Here is an 18781-nt window from a genome sequence, read left to right on the forward strand (position 1 = left end):
AACAAAAAGAATATCTGAGAACAAACTTAATAAGAAATGTGCAAAAGTCTATGCGGGCAAGTTTAAAATCCTACTAAAGGACAAAAGAGGGGCTAATATGCACAAGGTACACTCTAGTCTTACAGACAAATGTACGTGTTAATTGTGCCTAAAGTAATCTATTATTGTTTCATGATCTCAATAATATACCAATAGATCTTTTTCACTAAAGATTGTAAATATCACATGTGAAAATGGGCATACTAGAATAGTTAGGAAAATTCTGTGGGAAAAAATTCAGCTGTGGGGGAAGATTAGCCTTATTGTGAAAATGTGTTAAGGAAACGTAACTCGAAATCGGAGTCGGGAAGTCATGAAGGGAGTGCTCTCCCAAATGTACCACTCATTGCAGCTTCTTCCAGCGGGAAGGAGGAAGATTTCCTCTTAGCACAGCCACAGCAAAGGGCAGGCACGGACCTGGGCAAGCAGCCCCCGCCTGCAGCCAATGAGAAGCCACCAGCACTTTGAACTCTCATTTTTGTCCAGTGAACTTTTGTTCAAAACAACCCGTCCTGAATTCCTCCTTTCGTATATAAAATGACGCTCTTCTCCTTTGTTCTCTGGACTTGCCTATGGTTCATCATATGGTTCTGACTTGCAATTCCTCTGCTATTCTGGAATAAACTCGAGTTTGACGGCTGAACCACTTACCTTTTTCTTTTAAATGGTTGACACTACCAATTAAGATAATTAAAATAGTGTTGTACTGGCACATGTAGGTACGAACCGACCAGTGAAATAGCAGAGTGGGTTTACAAATAGAATCCCCAAAGAAAATTTAGTAAATGCCGAAGTTGGGATTTTCCACCATTGAGGAAAAATAGAATGTTCAATAAATAATTCTGGGATAATTGAATATTTGAAAAAAATAAAATTGAATATTCACTCATCCCTTACATCAAAATAAATTCCAGATGCAGCAAATATTCATAAATTAAAATAGAACTGTAATACTATTATAAAAAATGTGAGGCCTTTTATATAAACTCAAAGAGGAGAAATCTTCTCGAACCTTAAAATTCAAGGGTATATGCAAACTGAGAGAAAATATTTGTATTATGTTACAGACTGAATGTTGAATGTTGAAGTTGCTACACAAGAATCTTTTTAAAAGACCATAAAGCATGAAAGGAAAAAGACACCAACAGTCCAGTCATGAAAAAGAAAATGCAACCATCAAACATTTGAAGAGATGTTCAACACCACCATGAGAAAATCGCCAGTTAAAATGCATCCCACTTATTTCACCCTTATTCTAAGATCCACAGATTTGGTAACTCACTGTTTTGGCAAGGGTGTGGAGTAACTCATACATTGTTGTACAAAATATCTGGAGTCTTTAGCACCCAGCAAAGTAAAACATGTGCAAACTCTTTGACACATCATTTTCATTTCCAGTAATTAATTTTCAGGTATACTTGTCCCTGTGGACAAATATACATGTGTGAAGATATTCACTGCAGCATTGCTTTTACCGACAAAAGACTGGAAACATCCAAAATATCTAACAAGAGTGAGCTCTGTGATATCAGAGTCCAATGGACATTTTAATAGAGCAAGGCAATTCTCTGTTCTGTCACAAAATGGCCTCCAAAATACATTGTTATAATTCGTATCCCCAAAAAAGTTTCCTATATGCAAATAAACTTGCATAGGCAATTGCACATTCATAGAATATCTCTGGAAGTCTTCAAAAGAAGCTAGTATCCATCAAAGCCTTTGGGGGAAACCTGGGAGGTTGGGGGTCGAGATCAGAGGGAGAATTACTGTCTATTAAATATTATTTGGTATCTTTCAAATTTTGTACTATGTGTATGAATTACATATTCAAAAACTAACAGTAGATTTAAAAAAATTTTTTATTATGTTATGTTAATCACCATACAGTACATCCTTAGTTTTTGATGGAGTGTTCCATGATTCATTGTTTGCATATAACACCCAGTGCTCCATGCAATATGTGCCCTCAATACCCATCACCGGCCTATCCCAATCCCCCACCTCCCTACCCTCTGAAGCCTTCAGTTTGTTTACTAGAGTCCATAACAGTAGATTTTTATTTTTTTATTTATTATTATTTTTAAAGATTTTATTTATTTATTTGACAGAGAGAGAGACAGCCAGCGAGAGAGGGAACACAAGCAAGGGGAGTGGGAGAGGAAGAAGTAGGCTCCCAGTGGACAAGCCTGATGTGGGGCTCAATCCCAGGACTCTTGGATCACGCCCTGAGCCGAAGGCAGATGCTTAATGACTGAGCCACCCAGGAGCCCCCAAACCCATAGATTTTTAAAAATATTCAAGAGCATACCAGATTATTATTGTTAAAGAAGGGTTTTATCTGTACTCCTTATATCAAAGCACAAATGGTTGTCTACTTTTCTTTGGATCCTGGGTTAGTACCAGGTATAAGACTAGTATTGTTAGTACAAATAGGGACTGGAAAGAAGTATCAACTAGGATAGGGTTTTGGAAATTCGGAAGACCTACAACACATGTGTCAGTTTTCACTGTCACCATCATTATTCTTTGATAAAATATCTGATGGCTTTTATTATATAACTTTAAAAAAGAAAACCTATTCCCAAGTTGTCTTGACTCTTGAGTTATTTAACTCCAGGCCATTATGTTTGTAAATGCTATTTGAATCTTCTTCTTCAGACCACACTAAGAAATCAGCAAAACCAGTAATCAGTATATTCAGAAAGGCAAGAAGATGCTGGGGCATCTAAAAATCATGTCAGATGAGAAATGATTGAAAAACTTACATTTATTCTGTATAGCTTCAGAGGAAAGAACTAGGATCAGTGAATGTCATTATAGGAAGCAGAAAGATTTACTGTAAGAGAGACACTTCAGTGATGAGAACAATTTGAAAACTTACTGGGCTCTTTTATTGTTATTTGAGTGTTCCCTCTCTAGAAATGCTCAATCAAACCACATTATAGCAAGAAATAGCCATGCACATTAGAAGTATCATCAGTCCACAACGTGAGTGTGTCTTTGAGCAAAGTTTTAAAAATAAAGTCCATTCTCTGCCCAAAGTTTCTTATTCTATTACCTCATCTTCGAGGTCAAGGTATCCAGAATTATGACAGTTCAGCAATGAAGCAAATGTTTATCTCTTGTAAATTTAATTTACTCCTTTGACCTAAAAGAAGCCTGCATAATATCATTGTTGACACACTAGTGTTCAGAGATATGGCCAGCACAACCTGTCATTTTTGTGCCACAACCAAACTTTCTGAGGTTAATGGGCTTAGAAGACAAGACATCATTTACCTGAAGTTATTTAGCAATAAGATGGATTTTACTTATTCACAGTTGAAATTTATTTAATAAGTAAATTCTTATCTACTGGTTGACAAACTCAAAAAGGAAGAACGTCCCAAACATCCACATTTCCAATTTAGGCTTCCCTCAGGAATTCTATTTATATACAAGAAAATACCGACGTAGAATACCTTCACATTATTCTCTAAAGATCCAATAAACTAACTCCCCTTATCTCACAAAACTGACTCCCCATGTACTTTCCGTATTTTGGCTAATGCTATCACTTTTCTTCAGCTATCTAGGCTTTAATTCTGACCCTCCCCATAGCCAGTTGTCAAGATGACAATGAACCGTAATTGATAAGATATATTTGGAAGAATCTGACCCTTTTCCCCTGATCTATCACGATCTCTGAAGAAAGGGGTAGGCCTAGGCTATTGATGTTCCATATCATATACCCATTACTGGTCCTCGAACCCACCTTGGCACTGACCTTAGTTGTGTAGAGACGTTAGTCCACCTTCATCAAAGACAGCCCATCCACAGACTGGCCAGTGACCCGGGGAGAAAAGACCAATCAGCTGCCCCTTGCAGGAATGCTAGAGCTGGAAAGCTGAGCGACTACTGCCAGTTAGCTAGACAAGCTGCAGCTGAGGGCTTATATGCCGACTCAGGGCTGAAGAAATCTGGGGCAAACGCGCAAGCTAAAGTTAGGGACTGGAAACTTCTGGGCACTATAGGGAGATGGTCAAAAGAGCTGGAGAAGAGAGCAGACCTGCAGAGAGACACAGAAGCAAGCAATGAGGCATCTCTTCAGACTCGTGTGGAGCAGCTTTGGCACAAAGTTTGGGTTTCCAACACCAATTGCTAGAAGGCCCATCTGAATTACAGCTCTCTGGAATTCTCACCAAAGGTTCCTGTGCCTTAAAACACTCCCACCCACTTTAGTTTTAGCTAGCTTGAATGGCTCTCTCCCCTTCTTACAACTCAAAAAAGTCCTAATTAAAATAATATCTTTCATAGCTATCCCCAACATTCCCTCTTGGTGGCCATCACTCTATTTAAGCCGTCATGATCTTTCACTTCCTCACGGAGAGCATGGTAATAACCTCAATGCTATTCTCCTGCCGATGACGAACCTCCATGTAACCATTTTCCTGCTTCCCACCACCAACCCGATCTTCAAAAAGCTCAAAACAATCACATCATTCCCTTGGTCAGAAACTTTTCCCCTATCGTGTCGCAAATAAAGCACAGAATATTGTCACTCAATGTCATATCTTCAGTTTTGTCTTCTACTACTTGTAAATGCTCTCTGTTTTGTTTTTGCTGTCTGGACAATTGTCCAAGTACACTATCGTGGGTCTGGTCCACTCTGTCGGACACACAGGTGTTCCACTGCTTAAGTCTCTCACCTTATACTTCATTTTTCAAGAGTATGGTGATGTACTGCATTATTTCCAATGGCATAAAAGTATCTATAGATCGTTTGCCTCAGTCATTACTCTTAAAGAGAAATGCCCAAAGTCCTTAAGAAATACTTGGTTAGAAAATAATAAAGCCTCATACAAATAAGCTATTTGAAAGTTATCTATCTGTAAAATTCATCCTAAAATTTGCCCTTTCTTTGAGACGTTCCTGATTCATGAAATCAGCTCTGATTTCTCAATCTGCCACATCCCCATGTTTCTTTTTCTGCTATGACACTTATTTTATTTTCTTTACCATATGCTTCTTTTCACAGCTGTCCTACCTCTCCTCTAAGACTGTAACCCCCTTGAAGGCACGCCTTTTGTTTAAAGTACCTAACATTGTTCTCTGTCCATCATAGTAGTTCAATAAATGCTTTGCATTTAATTTTTTTAAACCCACATTGACCAAATAGAGATGAGATTGGGTGGGATATTGCTAGTTAACAAAATTGATGGCATCTACATCTCTGGGAATTGAAATCTATTACTTAATAGAACGAACATAGCAATTAAGGTCAGTTATAGCACAGAGCTTGCTTTCTTTCTTTCTTTCTTTCTTTCTTTCTTTCCTCTTTCTTTCTTTCTTTTTAAGATTTTATTTTTGTTAAGTAGTCTCTCACCCAACATGAGACCCAAACCCACAACCCCGAGATGGAGAGTCGCGTGCTCCACTGACTGAGCCGGCCAGACGTCCCTGCACAGAGCTTTCTAAGAATGGCCAAGACTTCAAATGGTAATGAGAAAAATTATTTGGCTTATCGGCACATTTGAATCATATTCTTCAAAGTGTAACTGTCAGAAAATAAAAGTAGATTACCAAAGAATATGATCTGATCAACAGAGCTAAAGATAAATTCCACATCTCCTCTCAAACCTTTGCTGAATGTGCTCTCTTTCACGGACTCCAGAATATTTGCATTTTGCATGCCAACAGACCCCTTTCTTTTGTGCCTACCAATCAGGATGGTGACTACTTTGCAATAGAAATATCTGTAAATTTGCATCATTTAAGAAATATTTATTACCTAGCAACTGTTTACAAAGCATTGGGTTAGATCCTGTGCAGAATACAAAACATTCAAGATATGCGCTCTGTGCTGAAAAAATGTGGAATCTAATTAGACAAACAAAATACAGGTACCTGAAAGGATCGCAGTACAGCACAGCGATATGATTATTTAACCTATCATGATACATAAACCACCTGTTATATAAATAAGCCAAAGATGGCCCCTGAACATTGGCCTCTATGTTGTTTGCTTCGTACAGTACGCTGATTGTTAGCTCAAAGCCCACTAGACTCAAATTTTACACATCAAAATTTTTTAAAAAGAATTATTTATTTGACAGAGAGATAGAGCCTGAGCAGGAGGGACAGAGAGGGAGGGAGAGAGGATCTGAAGAAGACTCCCCGCTGAGTGCAGAGCCCCAAACAGTGCTCAATCTTATGACCCTGAGATCACAACCTGAGCTGAAATCAAGAGTCAGTTGCTTAACCGACTGTGCCACCCATGTGCCCCTTACACATCAATTTTTTAAAAATATAGCCCAAATAAGCATACGTTTAGACATTTAGATCCTGACCATTTTGCATGACCCATAAAGTATACCCAATATCTGCTTACCAGATATAAGACAAAGACTGGGGTTTTAAGACACCCCAAGCTATTATTGCTCTTTGGAACAGCTGAAACTATCACCTAAATGCTCTCCAATTCCACTGTCCTCTACAGTCTGTCCTCTTCCCCTTCTGGGTGGTGGTCCCACACCAGCTGTCCCTTGGAAGCTCTTCTGCCATAAGGGACTTTCCCCTCAACTTGTCAAAGCACCCAGATAAAGCTTGTTGTGCGCTATTTCTCTTGCAGGATCTTCTCAATCTTTTCCTTGATGAGCCCTGAAATTCTCAAACTCATTACACCGCCCCAAAACATAATGGCTTAAAGCAATAACAGCATCTATTTGGGTCAATTTACAATTTGGGGTAGCTTATCTCTGAACTAAGTGGCGCCAGCCAGAGATGTTCCACCAGAAGTCCCCTTCCAAGATGGCTTCATAATTCACATGCTCCTGTACTTCCTTCTGTCTCTCCATGAGGTGTCTCCTCGTTGAGGGCCTTGCCACGTGACGTGGTTTTCTTTACCACATAGTAGTCTCAGGGTTGTCAGTCTTATTACATGGTGACTGGCTTCCCTAAAATGAGCATTCCGAGAGGCCCCCAGGGGCTTTTTATGACCTAGTCTCAGAATTCCCAGAATGACCCTCAAACACCTTCTGTTGATCAAAGAAATCACTAAAAACAAGTCCAACTCAAAGGGAGGGGAACTAGAGTCCACCTCTCAATGGAAGAAATAACAAAGAATTTATTGCCATCTTTAATTTATCACAGTGGTTTTTAAATTTTCAATGTGCACTGAGTAATACAAACTAGAATTGCTTATACTTCTACATGGGGGTTGGCGAACTATAGTCTGTGGGCCAAGTGTGGCCCACTGCTTATTTTTGTAAATAAAGTTTTATTGGAACATAACAACACCCATTTGCTTACATATTGTCTATGGCAGCCTTTGGGCTACAACCACACAGTGGAGTAGTCACAATCAAGACCCTGAAACTTGCACAGTCTAAAATGTTTGTCATCCGGTCCTTTATAGGATCAATTTGCTAATGTTGCTCTAACATGTAATTATGTAATAAGCTAATGCTTGATTTGAATTGCTTTTTAAAAGTATACTGGTTAACCACAGGAACTCCTTAGGAAAGTTTATCTTAGGAGCCAACCGCTTCCGCATTGCCATAGGTGCACACGGAGCTCCTTCTGGGAGCAGCGGTCGGTCAGCTTTGCCTGTCACCAACACACGGTGTCAACGGTTGTGCTGTTCACTTTAGTCTGAACTACTGTCCTTGTGCGTTTACCGTGTGTTTGCTGAATGCATGTTTAGCTTTTTTTTTTTTTTTTAAGGTTTTATTTATTTACTTGAGAGAGAGAGCAAGAGGGTGGGTGGGGGAAGAGCAGAAGGAGAGAGACAAGGAGACTCCGCGCTGAGCTTGGAGCAGAACACGGAGCTTGATCTCATGACCCTGAGATCATGACCGGAGCCAAAATGAAGAGTCCCCACACTCAACCCGCTGAGCCACCCGGGCGCCCTGCGTGTTTAGTTTTAAAGTGTTTTCAATCAGTAGTTACCCTGTTGTGACCAGTAAGTACAAAAAAAGCAATTAGTGTGTTAAAAGGGCAAGTAACAAAGGTGGCATATTTATGACAAAGAGTAAAAATAATTTCAAAAAGTGAAAGTGATACAAAAGCACACCTGTTAATTTGTGCATATGGGATGAATTAGGAGAAGACTAGACGCTGAGGAAGTAAGAATGAATCATACAACATAGGAAACGTGCTCTGACTCTCTGATTGACGATAATTAGCAGGCAAAGTGTAAAAATGACACAACGGCAACACATACTTGAGGCTACAGGAGCCATCTCAGAGCCTTCTATCTGTTATTCTAACATCTGACCAGGAGACAGTGTTTGCAAATTCGAAAGCCAAGTAAGCACAGGAAAAGGATGGTCTTGAAATTTCAATTTGAAATATATCAAAGAAAGATATAATTGAATATATCCTTGAATATATCAAAGAAAGATATAGTTGCATAGGTGCAAGTTTCCTCTGAAACCCGCACACTATCAAAGTGAGGCGAGTGTGAAAACCACAGAAATAATTCCTTACTTTTGCAGATATCAACAGGGAGGAAAGTCTCCCACCTCAGGAGACTTCCAGGAAGATGAAACCGCTCTTTTTGGGGGGGTGGGGGAGGAGGGTTCTGTCAGCATAAATGGGACGAAGGAGGAAAAAAGAATGCCCACTTTCCACCTGCAAAAACCCATCGACTCATTTGGTGAAAGTCCTTCCATGAACTAAGAAGCTTTTTACAAAAAACTTGGTCAATATTTTAAAAATATTTTTTCTGAGTTCCAAGTCCTGCAGTTGAAAGATACTAGGAAACAGACAAGCAAAACAGCCCCCACACTCAAATGTGTGATCTAGCACTTTCTTTTTTTTATAATAATTTTTTATTATGTTATGTTAGTCACCATACAGTATATCCTTAGTTTTTGATGTAGTGTTCCGTGATTCATTATTTGCGTTTGACACCCAGTGCTCCATGCCACATGTGCCCTCCTTAATACCCATCACCGGCCTATCCCATCCCCCCCCTCACCAAGCCCTCAGTTTGTTTCCCGGAGTCCACAGTCTCTCATGGTTCATTCCCTCCAGTGAGACTGGCAAAAATTGACAAGGCAGGAAACAACAAATGTTGGAGAGGATGTGGAGAAAGGGGATCCCTCTTACACTGTTGGTCGGAATGATCTATCACTTTCAACCCAGTGACTTCCATCAACACATCAACTTGCATTGCAAACCGTGGAGTACACTTTTGATACAATTTGTGATTCATTGTGATGGTGAACTTGGCTATTATAAAGACTTTTATAAATTGAGATTTTTCTCAGATCTACAAAACCAAAATAAGGTACGGGAATATGTTGAGAGCTGAAGACTTTCTGTGTCTACTGTAATACTCCCTTCTCTTTCCTTTTGTCTGCACCAAAATAGCCTCGTGGTTTTTATTGATTGACTTTATCACAGGTTCTCATAAAATACTAGCTTTATCTGTTTTTGTTTTTTGCTTTTTTTTTTTTTATATGGGGATTCCACATAAGGTTTCCTTGGGGGGAAAAGTGTTCTCCGGTTTAAAAGCTTGAAAATCATGACTATAAATAACAGAAACTATTAAAGATTTTTGAGCAGGAAAGTTACATAATGTAAGTGGTGTTTTAGGAATATATTAATCTGGCCGTATGTCATGTGGATTGCCCAGAGACCAGTTAAAAAGATACTGTGAACAGTGTCCTGTGAAAATAACCATTAGAATAGAATAGAAAATGGAACTAAGACCTATTATATCTGTCGGAAATCATGAGAGGTATAAAACAAAGTGGTTGAAAAATTATGTTTACATACCAAATAGGCATACAGAGAGGCTTTTTCACCTTCAAGCTCTATGATTTCTTCTATTTTGTGTTCAGATAAAAAATGTAAAACAAGGACAGAATGATACTGCAGAAAGTGTTCAGCTAGCTCCCTAATAAAGGAAAAAAGCACTTAGCAATTGTTACCCTACTTCATCTAAAATGCCTTTGATTGGTTTAAGAGCATTGACTAGATATGAAAGCTTCTTTGACTCAGGTTTTAATAATAAAAGTTTCCCCCGGCTCCATTTTTAACCTCAAAAGTATTTTTTTCTTGATTTTAGAAAATTATTTTCAAAGATAATAAATATTCATTGTAGAAATATTATAGAAATGCATATAAGCAAAAAATAGAATTACTTGTAATTCCACAACCTAGATAAGGATGGGTTTGGAAGGCTATATGCTTTTTAGTGTATAGTCTCTCCAATATTATTCTCTACAGATATATACCAATAAGCAAATAAGGTTTCAAATAAAATAGGATTATACTCTACATTCAGCGAAATGTTTCAGCAACGAGTGCCTTGTAGATTATTAAATATTTGGCAATCAGGGAATAATTATTTAATAACTATCAATAGCCAGAAATCTAACATGCAATTTTAAGCAAACTATCTTGGGATTTAAATTTAAACTGAAATTATGGTCATAAAATGTGCATGATCTGTAAAATAAAATAAATTTCATTTGTAGCCAATCATAGGTTTTGAAGTGAAGCATTTATAAATGCCAGCCCCTTTTTAACTTCCAAATTGTCTTGGCCTCATTATAGGCAGAATTTGGTATCACATGAGTTCATCTGAGCATCTCACCATATTGGAACCGAAATGGATTTCAGAGTATGTCTATTTCATTCCAACAGATCACCACCAGTCCCGGGTTCCCAGCTGCCATCACCCAGGATATTTTTACTGTCTCAAATTCGTATCTTCTCCCTTACTGCTCCCTCCTCAGCAACAGTCATTAAAACTTTGTTTCTTGGGGCCCCTGGGTGGCTCAGTTGCTTAAACATTGGACTCTTGATTTCGGCTCAGGTCATGATCTCAAGGTCGGGGAATCGGGCTCCACACTGGGTTTACAGCCTGCTTAAGATTCTCTCTCTCCCTCTGCACCTCTTCCCCTCTAAAAAAACAAAACCAAAAAACTTTGTTTCTCTCCCAAAACAAATGAACAAAGGAGGGGGAGGGGAGAGAGAGAAAGAGAGAGAGAGGCAAACCAAGAAATAGACTTATAAAAAAAGATTTTTTTTTTTTTTGAGTAATGTCTACCTCACTGTGGGGCTTGAACTCATAACCCTGAGATCAAGAGTTTCATGCTCTACTGACTGAGCCAGCCAGGGCCCCTGGTTGCTGATAGGCACTTGGATTTTTTAACTTGTAATGTTTTTACCTATAGAGAATAAACTGATGGTTACCAGGGGGGAGGTGGGTAGGGGATGGGTGAAATGGGTGATGGGAATTAAGGAGCGCACTGTGACCAGCACCAGGGGCATAGGAGAGTGTCAAATCACTGTATTATACATCTGAAACTAATATGACACTTATGTAACTAACTGGAATCTAAGTAAAAACTTAAAAAAAAACACCCAGAACTATGTTTCTCTCCTTTTCTGTTATTCTTCTTATTGATGGTCCTACCACACGAGGCTATTGAAGTCCTAGTGATCCAATAACTGCTTAAAATACATCATCAGTTATTGGCAGATCTGGGGCTTGACTCTTTGCTTCTACATTTCTCTCCTGGCCTATGTTCAAGGGCTTGTAGATTATTCCTATTACCTTATACCAAAGGGCTAACAGTGTAAATCCTGGAAGCCCTCATTAACACGGTTCCACATACAGCACTGATCTGGGGACATGAGACTGTGTGTGGCAAAGACACAGACTACACTTAGAAAACAACAATAACACCACAACAAAAACCTCTTTTGCCTGACTCAACATAACATGTTCTCTGCCTGAATTAAAACCAGACTATACTAACCCACATCATTTTTTCAGTCATCATCTTGGCAACAATCAAGAAGTTGAACAACATTCTGCTTCCAAGGCTAATGGGTAACAGGTACTCTCATACACTGCTAACTGGAGGCCACAAGGATCGGACCCCCATGAAGGACATTCTGGCAATATTTTTAATAGTTACAAATGTATTTACTCTTTGACCCAGCCATCTTCCTTCGGGAAATGTATCCTACGGACACATCTGCACACATCAGAATGACTTATGTCCAAGGTGATTCACTCTTGCTCTGTTTATAAACGCAGAAGATTGGAAACATGCCAAGTGCCTATCAGCAGAGGTGCGGTTAATTAAGGTACGGTCCCTGCACACGATGGAATATTAGGTGGCTCTAAAGAACAATGAGAAAGCATGAGATGCACTGGTAAGGAAAGGTCTCCAGGAAATACTGCCAAGTGTAAAACTCAAGGTTCAGAAGAGGATAAATGATAGGCCACATTTTGTATAAGAAACAGAGGAAATAATAGCAGCAATTAGTACAAGTGGTTAACCAGAGAGGGAGTGCAGGGCGAGGCAGATAATGGCAAGGTGGTAATAAGTCTTCTCAATGTAGACTTTTTAAAGCCTTTTTTCTTCGTTTTTTAAAAAAATCATTTGAATGTATTACCTATTAAAAATAAAAACTAAATAAATTTTTAGAAGAAACACATTTTTGTATCACTCTTTTAGTTAAATGAAAGATCAGGAAGAGTGCCCTAATCCTTCCTAATTTTGAATAAAAACATGGAGATTTCTTAGATGAACTTTCCTGTTACAAGAAAGAGATGAAGAAAAATATTAAAGTAATGTCCTGATAAATTCCCACAGTAGTTGTTTAGTAATTTGCCACGTTATGGCATTACGAAACCTAGAATGTCCTAGGTGACACTGACTTTGCTGACTTTTTTCACTTTTTTTGATTCTGCCTTTTCTGACAAGAGTGAGAATCATCAAAATCTCTGTACTTTAAATACATTTATGTTACATCTTAAAAGGAGACGGTAAAACTATTTTTTTTAAAGATTTTATTTATTTATTCGGCAGAGATAGAGACAGCCAGCGAGAGAGGGAACACAAGCAGGGGGAGTGGGAGAGGAAGAAGCAGGCTCATAGTGGAGGAGCCTGATGTGGGGCTCGATCCCATAACGCCGGGACCAGGCTCTGAGCTGAAGGCAGACGCTTTAACCGCTGTGCCACCCAGGCGCCACAAACTATTTGAACCTTGATATAGGTAATCATTATTTTAATAAATACTAGAAAATAGAGCAGGAAAATGTGACGATGAAGCTGAGATACAGAGAATTGTCAAATATTTAGGAATTTTTTAAAAAGCTTTTTATGCATCAGAGTAACGTATCAATTTGATTACAATAGATGGTCCAATTGGATGAAACAGACATAATTCCTTAACCTTACAGGATAATTTTCAAATCATCATATACATGTGACCACATAGACACACTTTGCCTCTCACAATAAGACTTCTCCAGTAAGATTGTGAGTCCTGCTTCAAAATAAGATTTCTATAATAGAGGTGAAGCAGGGAAACACAAAGATGTTAGAAGTGGAGATAAATTTTGCATTAATGATATATTATCAGAATTATACATTATTATTATATATATTCTTATTCTGAAAAATGAAATGAACATTAGCTGTGTGATCTTAGAAAGGTTACTTAGCCATCTCTGAGTTTCCTCACTTGTTCATAGGAATGATAATAATACCTTGTACATAGGGCTGTTGGAAGGAATAAATGAGAACATGGATCTGAAGGTGTATTCCAACCGTGCCTTCAGTAAGTATGGCGAGTGCTCACTAAGTGGTGGCTACTGTTTTGACCTTATTTGAATGTCAACAATCTTATAAGATGGAATGTATTGGTGTTTAATATTTAGCCATATATATACATGACTACATATATAATTTATGGTATAATGACATTATTGTTGTAATAACGTAGAAGAATGCTGATGATTTTCTAATTGGAAAACTGGGATATAAAATTCAATGAATATTCCGATAAAAAAAAAATCCCTGGTAAAAAAAACAGCAAGAAATATATAAGCATGTTAGCAGTGGGAGTATTAGCGTACCATAGCTATTAGTGATTATCCTCTTCTTTTCCTAAATGTTTTTTGTTTATATTTTAAAATTTTATAATGTTAATAAAGATAACATAGTAAACTTGGCTGGGGGCAGAAATAAAGAAAGTAAATGGCCAGAAATAATAAACTACCTTGATTCAGATTATCAAGAGTCTACCCCCACTCCACTCCTACCACACAAATACCCTGCATTATACTGTTGCAGCTGAGAGAAAACGCTCCAGGTTTGGGTACGTAAGATGCGCTTTCAGGGGAAGAAAGTGACTACATACAAAGATGGAAGAAAATGTAGAGGGGTGCCTGGGTGGCACAGTTGTTAAGCGTCTGCCTTCAGCTCAGGGCCTGGTCCCGGCGTTATGGGATCGAGCCCCACATCAGGCTGCTCTGCTATGAGCCTGCTTCTTCCTCTCTCACTCCCCCTGCTTGTGTTCCCTCTCTCGCTGGCTGTCTCTATCTCTGTCAAATAAATAAATTAAAAAAAAAAATCTAAAAAAAAAAGAAAATGTAGACTAGGGAGAGAGACGAAAATTGTTCCCATGTGTCAGATATTGCTGGTTGCCTTCCTGATCTCCTCTTCTCCTTAGTAACTTGGTTAGGAACCCCAACTATGTCATGATAGCAACGTGCTCTGTTAAAAATACCTTCCTAGATTCCTTTGCAGCTAGGGCTGGCCACGTGACACAGTCTTGGCCAATGGTGTAATCAGAAATCACTTGGGGAAGCTTAGTTGGCTTGTTCTTCAGGCCTTCTTCCTCTTGCTCCTTCCTGTCAGGAACGCAGACGCGTTGCCTGGTGAGAGCAGTCATTTTGCAGTTGTGCTTCTTAAAGTTACAATCTAGGCACGACAGGACAGAAATGTGTGAGTCTAGGTCCCTGCCGGCCTCGTCATGGAGCTGCACCTTCTTGGACCAGTCTTCTTATTAGGTGACATCTAAACAAATACTGAAACACAAGAAGTTTCAGTTATGCCAAAAGCTGGTCAGAGGGAAAGACTTCCTCTTTTGAACCCTGGCTCACCACAGGTGGACTCAGAGTTCAGAGGGGACCTGAAACAGGTCATACTGACTCCATTTTTTCACTTCATATCCTTTTAGCTGTGAGCTGTGCTTTGTGTTTAGCTATGTGGGCTCTGTTCTGGAATGTCATCCAGGACCCTCTGTACTTGTGACATTTTTTTTAATGTGGAAGAATATACATGAAAAGGCCCATATGTGACATACATTCTATAACACCCCGAGTCTTTGCCTAAATATAGCCCTTGGATGGTGTGTATGAATGTTAATTGGCTACGACTTGAGTTGCTTCAGGCGGAAGATGTTGTTCCACAGTGTAACACAGGAAGTAACAGTCAGTGATTTCTGCCAAATGGGGGTGGGGGAGATACACTTTCAAAGAATATTCTACCTGGAAGCTGTCTTCTTCGCCCAAATTCAGACTGGCCTTTCCCATTATTAGAACAGAACGGATACAGCACAAAGGAAATCCCAAAAGAGAGAAGTTATTCCTGAATATAAGGGAACTGCGGTCTGCCTGTCACAGGGTGGGCGTCCTTCTGTTTCAGCCGGGAGCCGCCGTATTGATGGGAGGCTGCTGTTAGCACGTTGTGCAGAGTCACGACTTACATCCAGGTGTGTCTGACTCCCATGCTCCCACCGCTACACCAAACGGCCTCATTCTTTAACTGATGACTATATTCAGCATGAACCTGAAGCCGTTACAGACAGGAATGGAGAATTCTCGGCATCACAACAGGAAATGGCCATCCAACACAGACCTGTGGTCTACAACAAGCCTCCCTTCAGGACAACGCAGCAGGAAGAGCACCAAGATGTCATGCAGCGTGCTACACAGTCCAGTGATACTGCAGGACCAAAACCTGCTAACGTTAGGAGAACACTCAGGTGAGGCCGAGCTGCCCCATCTCTCCCTTCTTCCCATAGGTACGTGTTCTTTGAGTTTGTTCCAGTCACTCCTGCGTAGCAGGAGAGGACAGAATGAGAATAACAGGCACAGTCCTTTCCACTGAATAAGTTAATATGCACAGACAGCTCAACGGGAGAGGCATCATCTGATGTGGTCATGGGGGAGCCTCACATCATTTACCAGTCAGGGTCCTGGCAGGTAACATATGGCACAATTAAATTGAGTAATTTGAAGAGAGTTTAACAAAGGGACTGTATGCGAAGACATGGGCAAGGTTTAGGAAAAACAGGAGGGACAGAACCACACCCTGCAACCTGGAGCAGCGGGAAGCCTTCCACACCTCTAGGTCTAAAGGGGCAAGGGAGAATGTAGAGTTTGGATGTGAGAGTGAACCTTCTGACAAGAGCTAAGTCCTTTTGGCAGGGGGAGAGGTGGAGAGGGGGGAAGGCACTCATTTTGGGACAGCCTGGCTGTTAGAGAGGGTGTAAATACCCTGACTTCCTTTCTTTCCCACACTTGATTTCCTGCTGATATCTCCCTTTAACTGAACTTAATTGGGAGCCTTTGGTCAAGGGACGCCATTGATAAAGTCTACATAGTTCAGCTTCCTAGGGCACAAAACATGGTGGGAAAAGATGGAGAGTGGGTCCTGAAGGGCAGGCAGAAGATATCCAGCATATTCCAAATGGTTCTAAAGAAGAGACTTTTAATGAAACCACTTATGGAAATTTTAGCAAGGTTAGGAGATAGAAGAGATGATACAGTGTCTAACACGAGGTGGTAGAGTGTGAACACGAGGTGGAGTTCAGTGAGAACTGTAGTCTTCGTGGTGGGGGAGGGGGTGAACTGTCATCTTAGGAAAATTCAGTCCTTGTCAGGAATGTGGTCCTGAAGCAACCAGGAAGTAGAGAAGGAATACTCTCGCCTCTCCTATTCTCCAGTCTCATGCCAGTGCCCCCTACTGATCCAACCTAACCAAAAACCAACCGGAAGGGACCACCATGTAGAAGTCCCACAGGGGTCAGCTTCCCAAGACACAGAACAATGTCAGGAAGGGGTGGACAATGCATCTGAGGGAGAACAACTAACACAACACCCTAATAATATAAATTGTTCCCTCCATTGTATTGTTCATGTCTTCTTTTCTTTGGAAATTATTCATTCGCCTGTATTGAACAAATATTCATTAAGCACCTATTATATGCCAGCCTCTCTTCTTAGCTCTAGAAATAGAACTTGAAAAAGACAAACAGGTCTTAGATTTTTGGGAGTTTATTATACAGTGGAAGAAAGAAAGAAAACGAACAAATGATAAAACAATATGTAAGATAATTTTAGATGGCGATATGTGCTATGAAGGCAACAGATGATACACTGGGAGGGAAATGACATTTTAGATGGGGGGAGGCATGTCTTGGAGAAGGGGTCATTTGAGGTGAGACTAAAAGATAAGAAAGAGTCATGTAAAGAGCCACATTGGGAAAAATCATTCCAGGCAGAGTGAAGAGCACATGCAAAGACTGAGAGCAGGGGGATTAGCTTGATATATTTAAGGACCAGAGAAAAGGATACTTACTAGCTGGAGCGCAAAAGTAGAGTTTACAGTTGGTGAGGTAGACAGGGGCCAGATCAAGGACTGCTTTGTGGGCCATGGTCCGTAAATACAGAGCAAAGCTACTAAAAGGCTTATTGTATTAGAGGGACCTATTCTGATTTATCTGATTTATATCCTAAAAGATCTCTCTGACTGCTCCGTGGAGAACGGACTGAGGGGAGGGTGTGAAGGATCGGGAGAAGAGCAGCAGGAATGGAAACAAGGGAAGGAGTTAGGAGGCTATTACAATAGTTCACGTGAAGAATGGTCAGTGCAAGTGGTAAAATGTGATTTTATTCGGGTTTATTATGGAGGGACAGACATCAAGACTCACTGATAGATTGGATATAAGGGGTAAAAGAGGGGAAGTGAACTTGGATTATTCCTAAGCTTTGGTTTGAATAAATGAGTGCATGGTTCGGCACTTACTGAGCAGGGAGAGGTATTAAGAGTTCCCACGTAGAAACGTCCACAGAGACATAAACACACACTCCAATTTTCCCTTGGCCTCACATCTCTATAGCTATGGCTATCTCTTTTTGCTACTTTCCATTAAATTTCTTAAAAAATGTTTTTTTTTAATATTTTAAAGATGTTTATTTATTTATTTGACAGAGAGACAGCCAGTGAGAGAGGGAACACAGGCAGGGGGAGTGGGAGAGGAAGAAGCAGGCTCCCAGCAGAGGAGCCTGATGTGGGGTTCGATCCCAGGACTCTGGGATCACGCCCTGAGCCAAAGGCAGACACTTAACGACTGCACCACCCAGGCGCCCCCCAAAAAATGTTTTCTATATTCACCATTTCCATTCCTTTTGTCTCCTCTCACTCCATAATGTTTCCAACCATGGTAATTGATCAATATTCTTTTTGCTAACATCTTTATGTCACTAATGCAAAGGACACAAATTGATTTTAGGGTTTTGGATTACTGTATGGCTATGATGACTGATCTCAACTCTCAAGGACTGCTACTATACTGCATGGGGTTGGGGCAAATATGTCTGGGATGCAGGAGATCCTGTAGGGGTGCCTCTTAGTACTTCCATATCCTGTGATGAAGTCAATGGAAAATTACATCAGTCCAATACAGGCAGGGCTACTGATGGGCCAGACCCTTTAGGAATGAAGGTTTGCGTCACCCACCAGCCAGGGAACCATGAAATGCTTGTTGAGGGCAGGAAGAAGAGAGAATGGGGACTGGAAGAAGGTAGTTATACATATGAGCTTCGACCATGTGACCAGTTGCAAAAACAAAGACTGTAATAGTTTAAAATACTTCTTCCTTTCTTTATTTTTTGTCCCTCTACCATTCCTGTACCATTGGAAGTAAAATGTGTTGA

The sequence above is a fragment of the Ursus arctos genome, unplaced genomic scaffold (genome assembly GCF_023065955.2).
Source record: "Ursus arctos isolate Adak ecotype North America unplaced genomic scaffold, UrsArc2.0 scaffold_13, whole genome shotgun sequence".
In the NCBI taxonomy this organism is placed as follows: Eukaryota; Metazoa; Chordata; class Mammalia; order Carnivora; family Ursidae; genus Ursus; species Ursus arctos.